This window comes from Falco peregrinus, chromosome 5 (genome assembly GCF_023634155.1).
Source record: "Falco peregrinus isolate bFalPer1 chromosome 5, bFalPer1.pri, whole genome shotgun sequence".
NCBI lineage: Eukaryota > Metazoa > Chordata > Aves > Falconiformes > Falconidae > Falco > Falco peregrinus.
The window spans coordinates 31,225,868-31,237,320 of NC_073725.1; positions in this window are offsets into that span (position 1 = coordinate 31,225,868).

Genomic DNA, 11,453 nt, shown 5'->3' on the forward strand with positions numbered 1-11,453 from the left:
CCTGTCAAGGCAGGACTACTGTCTAAATGGGCTGCAGAGTTTCATAGAAGTTGAGGAAATATTCACTGGACATAGAACCAGAGGAGGTGGTTGTGTAAGGCTCCCTTCCTCACTGCATCGGCACAAAGCATCTAAAAGAGCCTTCTCAAAGAAAAGCAAGAGTAGAATAAAAAATTACTCAAAAATCCACCTCAGAAATACCTGGCTGAGGTTCATCACTAGCTCTGTAGAACAGCTGTAAAATCACAGCTCGTACAGAGGTATCTCGCAGCACCTCAGGACTAGGAATGGTAGCTTCAGATCCTAGAGAGTGGTTTGGAATTGCAGTTCAGAATCTGCTCAGGAATGACATGAACGAACAGACCATAACACCACCCATTTACTTATCACAAACACTTCATTTCCCAACTTGGTAGCCAGAGATGGTGCAGAAGAATAGGTGATAATTCCATAGCAAAAACAGTGGACCAGTGCAACACCCACTTTCTCATGCTTTGAAAGGAAGGGAAGATACATTCTCCAAGCTCACAATGTTTGAAACTTTACTGTAACTTATGAAATACAACACCACTTTTGCTGCTTTTCAGGAGGTGCCGGAAGGAGAGAGAAGAGATCTGGGCCCCAGAGGACACAATATTCAATTGTTTGGTTGTGGGTTTTTTTAATTCTTTTGCTGCCAAGTCTGCAGGATGCAGAGAAACTGGCTGGTCCCTGTATTAATAAAAGCCTTGAAAATGCGAAGCTGGAATTCAAAAGACTTGGGAATAAATGTGATGAAGAAGACTGCTCCTACCTGACAGATACAAAGAGGATCAGAATTCTTAAACTCAAAGTAAATTACTGTAATATAGGGATGTGGTAGGGCAATTCTAAGAAATGTTTCCCTTCATTTGAAGAAGTTTTGTTCCATAACTGCATGCAGACTTCAACTGCAATGCATGTTCTGTATGTTTTCATTACCAGTACAGTTGAAAGGACACTCATTCCACTTATCCAACTGGATGAAAAACAAAACTTTCATTTTTCAGAATGTGACCAGCCAACATATCTACACCAATAGCTTGAAGGCTCGGAACCAACATTGATATTAATCTATATAAGATGAAGCATGTAGTGTCCTTGATGCAGTTCTTTCTAATTCATTCTGCTGTAAAAGCAAATGCTGGCTCAAATTCTCTGAGAGGTATTCAGCTGTTATTTACTACGTCAAGCAACACTCTTCCTGAAGGGGATTACTTATTGAACTTTGTATGTAGGATTTAGCTGGTAAGTCCTTAGTGTCTGTTTTAATATTTTAGGCTATATTTTAGGTTATACTTGGCATTTCATAGAACCTCAGCCTATGAGAAACACACACGTTTTGAATTTACAACAATCAACAGTTCTTATTGCAAGAATATGCACTTATATGCACTGTGAAGAAAAGTGCATATAATATGTTTTAAATCTTTGTCTTGCATAGTCTTCAATATGTATTAGTTGCATTAGGATATAAAAATTTTGCTTCAGATGGTCTGTGGAGGTTTGAAGGACAGTGGAGCAGGTCAGATTCAATAAGATATTATTATGCAGTAAGCCATAATCATAAATATTCATACTTATACCAAAATTTTCCTGGAGAGTATGATTTTGAAAATAGAAGGGAAAGAGCATAATTTTTTAGCCATTTTTAATACTTTGAGAACCCAGTCCCAAGCAGGTGAAGGAGTTAAAAGTAGTATTTTATGATTGAAAACTTAGAAATATCTAAAAGCAGAGTAGTATTAGACTATCACATCATTGTAGATATTACTGCATACTGTTTCTGACTAAAAATTATTCTAACTAGCTTTCCCTTCCTGTATCAAAGTGACATCTTTAGCACCGCTATAAACTTGCAAGTTCCACAAAGCTGTTGTACATGCAGCTGGAGACAGACTTTGAAGAACCTTTTTAGAACTCGTACAAGAGCTAGCCAGACAGACAGTCTCCAGGGGGCAGGAGAAAAAAAAAAAAGAAAACACTAGAATGTTTTTGATAAAACATAATTTGATTGGAGTGAAGATAAACCCACCCTAATGTCATCAGCCTGAGGAAATCTGAGTGAACTTGGGAAGCTGGCTCAGGAAGGCTTTCCCCTCCCTGAATTATAAAATTATGAAAATGCTATTCAATGTTCTGAAGGAAAAGAGGGAATCGAGTGAGATAAATCCGTAGCTGGCGTTTCAGCAGAAAGCTGTGGCCTGGAGAGACTTGTTTGGCTGTGAAAATGTTGTTTTGCTTCAGAGAGAAGCAGCTTTGATTTGGAGGAAAAAGTCCAGAGGGCTGCACCGAGGTCTCTCTTGTCATCTTGCTACAAAGTAGTTGAAGAAATACCGAAGACACAGGACAGACACATCTACTTCTGCCAGGGAACTAACAGTAAGCTGTGCAGAGCAGCCTCACAATTCTTCTGTGATCCCCTCAAATGAACCCTGAGCATATAGAGAAGTGGCAGTTTATTTGGGTTTTTTCCCCTTTGCACTACATTTGATTTTCTGTAAGTTATCTTTTATGTCCTTTAACCACTGAGTAACAGCAGGCTGCTTCAATGATTTCTGCATCAGTGTAATTTTGCTTTCTAACCAGTAGAAGATGGGTTTTTTTTCCAGAGATCCTTTTTGAAATCCAGTTTCAATCCTGCCATAAACTGCAAAATATATCTTTCTAAAAATATGTGCAGCTATTGCATGATGAACAGGTTGACCACATCCATTAATTAAAAATAACTCTGCGTCCATGAAAATAGCTGTTTTGATGGACTGGTGTAATGTGCAATGGGAACACACGAGGAAGGCAGGCAGGAAGAGAGACCACAAGACCAACTAAAAATGCTTTGAACTGCAAAGTGTCACTACAATTCTGCATATAATTCCACTGATATATACCAGGTGTATGAGTCAACACAACTTCTCTTTGCACTCTTAAGAAAGCAGGCATAGATTTAAAAGGAGCTACGAGCTGTTAGAATTTCCTGCCCTCTTTCTCACATGCTGTTACTAGTAGCTAGTGTGAGACAAATCAAGTGATGTAGCTGGGACCACAAACTTGTGCAGCTCCTCTCCCACATCATTAGGTGAACCCTTTTTTATCTTCCTCCCACTTCATGCCAGTTCAAGCTAGGAAGTCAAGTCTTCTATCTCCCCTTATCTCCCCTTCTGTTAAAGCACAGCTTTATCCTTTAAAGTGTTTAGTATTGTATAAATTCTTACCTTCCCTGCCCAGCAAAAGCAAACAGATCATTGCCTTCATTTTACAGCAAGAGTGCAGACAAGGAAAATCTAAATCTAAACCATGAAATCCAAACACCCACACTGACAGTATTAAATTCCTGTGGTTTGCTACACTTACTGATATCATTGTTGTCTTCCCCCCCTAAATCCAGACATAACCTCCAGGAATGCTGACAGCTAATATTTTTCTGAGGACTATGTATTAACTGTGTAGCACCCTGGGAAAGAATGTCAGAGCTGCTCCTTTGGTAACCATTACACGTAAAGGACAGCAGATTAATATTGATACACCTTGGTGGCAGCAGCAGAGATCCTGAAATGGCCCAAGAGCTCTGGATCTAAACGTTACAAAAGGCATGGGATTCTGTATGATCGTATTTATGCAAGGCATTGTTTTGTTTCTATTTTATGCCTCCTAAAAATATTGTATAAAACCATGAATAACACTGTTAAGTTTGTAAATTAAGACATTCAAACATGAAGAAATAGATGAATGGTTTTTTTAAGACTAGAAAGCACCTTATGATTCCCTTCTGTATAGCACAAGACATGATACTTCACCTGACTATTCTCGCATCAATCACATAACATCTGGTTAAGTGACATATTATATTTAGAATGAAATCTGATCTTTGTTTAAAGACTTCAAAAGATGCAACCTATCACCTCCCTTACTTCAGTGAGCAGAAACTTTCCCACTTTATAGCAGTTTGTTTCTATGCATAATTTTTTTTGTTTTATTTCCCAGGCGCTGGCTCTCATTATGCTATTGTCTGCTAAATTAAAGAACCTGGGAGAAACTGGGATCAAGTCATATCTTAACCTTCTCTTGGGTGAGCTTTTTTAATTCCCTCACTGTGGGGCAGATTTCTAGACACCAAATATCTATAATATTTTACTTCTTTCCTAAACCCTTTCCGATTTTTCCACATAAACTTATTTCTTTCCTGTGCATTGGCATTATGACAGCATCTTTAACTACTTATCCATTCATCCCTGCCTTACCAAAGTTTCATTGGACCAACAGCCAGCAGGCTAAGAGTTCTCATCTCATCTCTTTTCCTGATTGCTTTGAACTAATCTTTATAGTATAAGGGTTTAAAATTGAATAAAATTTCATACTCTCTTCAGCTTGCTTTCCCCGGTTTCTTCTCAGACCAATGGCCTATTTTACCCCTAGCAGTAATAAGGAAAATAAGAAGTTCTTCATGGTTTAGGATCTTTGCCTGATTTCCATCAATGGATAAAGAGATCTTTTGTGTGAATTTGTTTCAGGCTGGCAAGTTTACTTTTACACTGACACCTATACACCTAGGATTTAAAAGGTTTACACCAGGCAATAAGGAATTCTGCAGAAAGACCATAATCCTCAGATGCAGAACCAGTTACGGTGCAGTTGTATTAATGAGGTGCTCCTGACCTGAGCTAATTAGACATGCTGAGGCAGGGCTGACAAACTTTAACACAGAACCATACACATACAAACATATTGCTTCTGCACATTACAGATCAGGTACAGTAATGCGCTGCGTGGCACAGGCACACCTATACTGCTTCAAACCCATGAGCTCTGCACAGAGACAGCTCTGCTCTTACCAGCTTTCAAAGCCAAATGTTGAACAAAGCTGAAAGTCTATGTGGAGATTACATTCCTATCTGCCAAAAGACAGATGCTTGCCTTATGTTAAATGGCTTGCTCAAGAGGGAAAGACCTTTCTTCCCACTCATGATATATGTTAGCTTTTTCAGAGTCTGTGCTATGTGCTTGGGTCACAGCAGCCTCTTGGCAAATAATGCAGCCAGAATGAGCATCCAAAAAGAGAGCTTCAGGGATATATAAGGATTAATTTGTTGCAATTTGCCATTCAAGAAAGTGTTGCGACATTCTTAGCTCTGTGGTAATTCTGTGGCTGCAGTGATGAGCTTGTGTAGGCACAGAGAAACCAACTGCATCCCTGTTGCTAGACTGGAAAATTTGGAAATAAAACCTAATTTCAAGGAAAAGGGTTTAATGATATATGGTCATGTCATACATCTAATGGTCATAAAAAAAAAAAAAAAGAGGAAAAAAAAGGAAAACCAAGGTAGGTTTGTTCAATGTATCTTTAAATTCTTCACTTTCATATTAGATTTTTTTTTGGTTCAATTTATTCTTTTATGTCACATGTTTGGGACTGCCCTATGTTGTACATTATTATATTCAAGATTTTGTTTGAAAATTCCACACACATAAAAAATAATGAAAAAGATTTAAAATTAACTGTTCATGCTTTACGAACAAAGGGTAGTATGTACATGTACCTTGGTGGCTTAACTTCTCAAATACTAAAGAAATGTTCCTTTTGAGGACTGTATACAAATATGTCCTTAAGGAACTGCTTCCTCTGAGAGCAATGGGACTAAGACTTATTTTTAAAGTTAAACCTGGACAACTGCCTCAAACAAGGATTCTTTTGCGAATGACAGCCTACCATTGAGATGAGTCCAATGACTAGTAACTACTCCTGCATCACCCTGAATTCTGCAAAAATAGCAACTGGGTGTGCAGACCAAAGACACAGAAGTAATCAATTAGAATAAATGAATTTTACAAGCACAGATTTACTGCAGGGGAAGGAAAAAAAAAAAAAAAGAAAAAGACAAAGGGATTTCTACTTCCTTCACCCCATCTTTCCATTAGCACCCAACAGTGAAATATGCTCATTTCTATCAGTCAATGCAATCACAGCTGCCTTGCCTGCAGTCCCCCAGGGTAGTCTGCACCATCCTTCACCCCTCAAGGCACTTATATTTAGAGTCTACAATACTTGCAAATATTTAAGATTACTCTTTTTAATTGTTCCCCCAAATACATTGCTCTTAACCCCCAAAATGGTTCATGCTTGAAATCTGAAGGTTTGGTTGGAAGGATCTACTTTTGATTTCAAATAAATGTACATTCTGGGGTCTTTCAGAATATTCACTGGGTCTATCAAGAAACGGAAACATAACAGATGCCCACCAGCTTACTGGCAAAGAGAAGAGATTCTTTCAAAACAGCATATTTATTTGGAATGAAGAATCTGATTTCAAATCTCCTTCTTTGATGACACCCATATCTTTGGCATTTACATTTCCAATGTTTATACTACTGTTTTAAGAACACTTAAGTAGAATCTTTGTTTCCAAATAAAGTTTCATAACTTGGCAAGCTCATGCTCACTTTATAAATATAAGAACTTTAAATCCCTTTCCATATAAACATATGTAATATTTCCTACCAAAAGTTTGTGACAGCCAAGAAGTAAAATTATTCTCCATCTGTAAATCTGTGCAAAACAGTTCACCCATAATAATGCATCAACTGAAGCATAATTACAAATATGCATGTCCAGTAAAGGTAAATAAATAAATACTCTCTAAGTATGAAATAGTAACTTGCCAGAAAAATTATACAGTATGCTAGAATATCCCATAGGTTCATTGGAATACAGTTGTGGTTAGAAATGACGGGAGACCTTTTCCTCCTAAAACTGTCCATAGTTCTCTGCCAAGCTGGAAATTACCGAAATGTGAGGAAGAGAAAGTCACCCTAAGTTGTCCTCTTCGCTGGTATGCACACAACCAGGCCGGGAGGAGACTGCCAGCAGGAGCCATTTAGTTCTTCCTGCCAGCAAGCATCTGTGGAGATGGTCCAAAGATGCGCAACACTGATGCAGGCACACTGCCTTCTCTGAGACACAGAATGAAAACAGAACGAAAAAAATGAAAACTGAATGAAAAAAAAAAAAAGTCTGTTTTCCCAACTAATACCCTCAATACACAGTGCCACGTGAACAGCCCCAGTGGTTGCACAGGAGGTGACTGGAGAAGCAGACACGAGTCATCAAGAATGAGCGCGGTTCTGGTTTAGCCCAGATTACTTAACTTTTTGGATAGGTCAGCAGCAAGAGATTAGCAGCAAGCCTGAGCATGGATTTAAGTGTGAAGAAGTCAGCAGCATACTAAAGTACGCCATGTCCTCACAGCGCTCTAGAGTTTTGCTTGAGCCCGGTTCTGCTGGTTGACCCAAGTTTGAAAACAGATCTGGGTTTTCTTAGAAAGCTTCCAATGGAAATAGTGTGACATGGACTCAAACTGAGGCTAAGAATATTTTAAGGCCATGTAAAGTCAAATCCCAATGATAAGCTTTAAAAGGCATTAGATTCTGATAAACAATTTGGGTAGCTGCAAACTAGGCCTGGCAAGCCTGATGTCTTATATTCCTTGCTCTCAAAGTAGAATATCCAAAGTTTATTTAGATATTTGACTAATCAGCGAGAAAGGGGTGAGCATGTCCTTCTACAGGAAATATTTCATGCTCTCTGGACCCAGAGCTCTGAATCTTTACCTTAAATCAGGAACCTGTGAAAGCACCAGGCACTTAAAAACTCAGGCTGCCTCGAGAGGACTTCGTGTTCTACCTCTTGAATCACACCTCAGTACAAGACCCGGGTTTGCTCAGCCTGAATGCATTCAAGCTCCTAACCCCATTTCTCAGGAGTGTTGACCAAATGTCTTGCTAAAGGTTAAGCTGGGAGGCCCTCTTCTGTTGAAATGAAACATGCATGATTTACTGCACAGAAGAGCACACACAGCAGCACAGCTCTGGGAACTACTGATTAGACAGCTATACAAGCCCTGAATTTTGCCATCAGCTTGTCCCACCATTTCTTTCAGGTTTGGGTGCTGGGGTTTTTTTCCTCCACGACCACCTAAGCAAACCTGGAAGTAGAAGCAGACTGCTGAAAAAACGTCAGCATTACCCAGTGCCACCTCCACCTCCAGCAGCGGTAGGACAGCTAGTTCTAATCCAGTCGACTTTCCTGTCCCCTCTCAGCCATACAGATGGGTTGTTAAAGCACTCCCTGATACTGCAGGTTTGTATGTCCTCCAGTTGGGAAGGGAATCAAAGCTACTTTCCAGTTCAGTCTTCTGGCCACTACATAAAGTAAGGCCTTGTTATCCATGTGCATTTTGGGGAAAAAAAAAAAAATAAAAGACTACAAATGTATTGAGGGGAGCCGACAGCTGATACTATGCAGGTGTTTTAAAAGGTATTCTCATCTTACCACACTGCTTAGGGCTCTTAAGACCTGTTCTGCTTAGAGGTTGGCTCCAAGCAATGTTTAGAACGGAGCTGGAGAAGGAGCCTTTTGAAGTGGGACAGGTCAGCCTAGGGCACCACACTGAGCTTCAGACAGCTCAGAACAACTTACACTGAGTTTTGTCCCAGGATTAAAATGGAGTTTCTGAATCAGCACCTGAAATCCTTCTCAGTCATATTTTAGCTGCTTCTGTCTTTCATAGGATCTGATTCTTTTTGTACAAGACAGTTCAGATCTTTGTTTCACCAACACAATGCAGCCTAACAACAGCTCCTGCACTAGTACACCCAGGCATGAATCTGTAGAACATCACTGATCCTTTGCCCTTGCCATAAGAAATCCAGTTTAAAAAAGGGGGGAAACACCCCACATTAGTTGAAATTTCCATTTCAGACTTAATTAGCAAACTGTTTCTTCACTCTCAGAAGTAAAGATTCAAAGCAAAACACTCAGATTTGTTACCTCCTCTTTCTTACCCCAGCTGAAAATCAGTATTACCTCCATTTAAGTCAGTAAGGTTAAAAGCAGACATGGGAGAAGAATCAGTTCTGACTAGCCAACAGTGAGACCCCTTCAAAACCCTCCAAACTTACACTGCATGCAAAAAATTAACTAGTGAGGTACACAACCTGCAACTGGAAAGCATAAAAAACTTAGGCAAGGCAGTGTTTTTGAGGTTGTTCCTTCCTACTATTTCCTAAAACAACCATGTCCAATGTTTTTGTATTCCCTTCTTCATTAGAGTATTGCCCAAAGGACTGCTGATAACCCACCAGAGTGATCAGATCACCTGAAAGGCTCCATTACTCTGCAAACCATCTTCCATCGGAATTACTTTAAAGATGACAAATAGCTGCTTTTTCTATCTGTGATTAAAAAAATAAATTAAAATACTTTACATAAAAAAAAATTAAAATCAGGTTTTGATAATTTATTGCAATAAACCTGAGGGAGTTACACTATTACTAACCTGAAGCTTTTGTACAAAGTTGTTTTTCATGCAAAGCAACTCGGAGTTCAAAGACTTCATTTATTACTTTCATTTTATCCTTCCCAGCTGAAAAGGGACCAGACAGACTTTTTTCCCCCCATTGTTGCAGTGGCAAGCTAGTTTTCCCCAAGATTTTTGTCCTACTTTTGCTGTGGCACTATCTGATTCTTTGCATGCTGACAACAGTATGAATACTCATGCTGACTTTAGCCAGCAGTTTTCCAAGTCCCAGGTTCTTCTTATGTACATGTCACTGTGTTCTATGGTGTAGACTACTGGTAAGAAAAGACCTCACTGTGCAGACTTCAAAGCAATACAACTCCTGTGAAATAGCGAAGTCTGACTGTTTTGATTACTCATACGGTCTTTTCATAGTGAGATAAAATACCTTTCCTTAATAATAACAATGCAGCTGTAGTTCTGTCTCTCTTACTGATGAGTAGGTATGTAATCACTTGCAAATGCTTCAAAGGGAGCCTTGACTACACAATATCATTGCTTTTGTATGAGGAATGATGAAACATGGGGTTCAAATTCTATTTAAAGAATCAAATATATGTGCCATGTTACTAGCTCAGTGGTTAAAATAACATCATGCAAAAATAGTACATTGTAATAAGTAAAAAAGCATATTTCATCTAGCAATGTCAAAGCACTTAATAAGCACGAATTAAGGCTTACAACATCTGTGTGAGGTTGATACTATCACACCAAACTGATATGTAATTTGACGTCAAGATAAATGCAGTCAAGCTGATGGGCCCAGAGTCTCAAACTCAATCACTGTCAGGACCCTGAGCACATTCCTCTCCCCTGGGAGTTTGACTGCTTGGGCAAAGACCCAACCTCGACAAGCAGCTGTCAGGCCTTGAAATGGTTATGAAGAAAGAGTTCTCTGAGAAAAAGCTGGAGAAGCCTCAGCAAAAGCTCTCCCCATTTCTTGGGAGATGCATTTAAGTGGAGGTTCAGCCTGGGTCCCTGTTGCAGGTCTTGTGTTGTGCTTGTCTCGAATCTCTCTGATTCTGAACCTGAACCTGACTCAGAAACTTGACTTTCAGGCTTGACCTCAGACTTGCATCCTCTCTACAGACCTGTTGGCTCATAGCGGACCCCAGCTGACCCTGGTTACCAACAAGGATATGGTCTACTCTTCTAGCTCAGGTGCTATGGGATGTTGCCCTTGCTGCACCCTGGCAGTCGCTAGCAGGGTCAGCTGAATGAACCAAACACCTAATTTTAACTTTAACTAGTAGGCAACATGCCTTACAGACACAGGTACACGCATTTCAACATAAACACAGGTAGGCTTACAAAAATGGTATAGGAAAACACAAATTACACAATCATAATTTTAAAAGACAATTTTTTTGTATTTCCACAGTGTTAGGTGTCCCAGAAGCTCTTTCATGGCAACAGCAGAAAGATGTGCCTCAACAGCAGTAATATATGGCTTCTTATCCCTACCAGTAAGAACTTCCAGCATGCTTTGCCCCACCAGTTCAACAGGGTTATTATATCCTTTAGCTACTTATTAACCTGACCAATAGCAACACACACACACATAAAAAAGAAATCACACATCATGAGCCTCCTACTAATCTCAAATAATGCCATAATAATAATAATAGTAAGCAGCCACAAGAGGAACGCTTTTTAGTTGATTTTGCATATAGAATACTCAAACAGCTAAGCTGCATGTTTAACTGATGTATTTCAGGAAATCAGATCTTTTTTTTTTCCAGCATATTTGAGTTTGTTTATTGATGGGAGCACTCACAAGTATCACAAATAGCTGGAGATATTTACAAGAAATTAATTTAAAGAAAACAAAAGCAAATATTTTTAAAGCCATGCAAAACATGCTACTATAGATGTTTACAAAGTATAAATCATGGATAATGTCTATGTGGTAAGTGCAAATTATTCTAATTGCACAATTCAGTCAAGATGTCTGTAGATTCAAATTCCTCCTTAAAACATATGTGTTCTTTAAATTCTTTCACAATTAGCACATTAAGTTCCAAATAAAAACTTATATAAATAAATATACTTAGCATTTCAGCTTCCCACTCATGTCTCTCATCT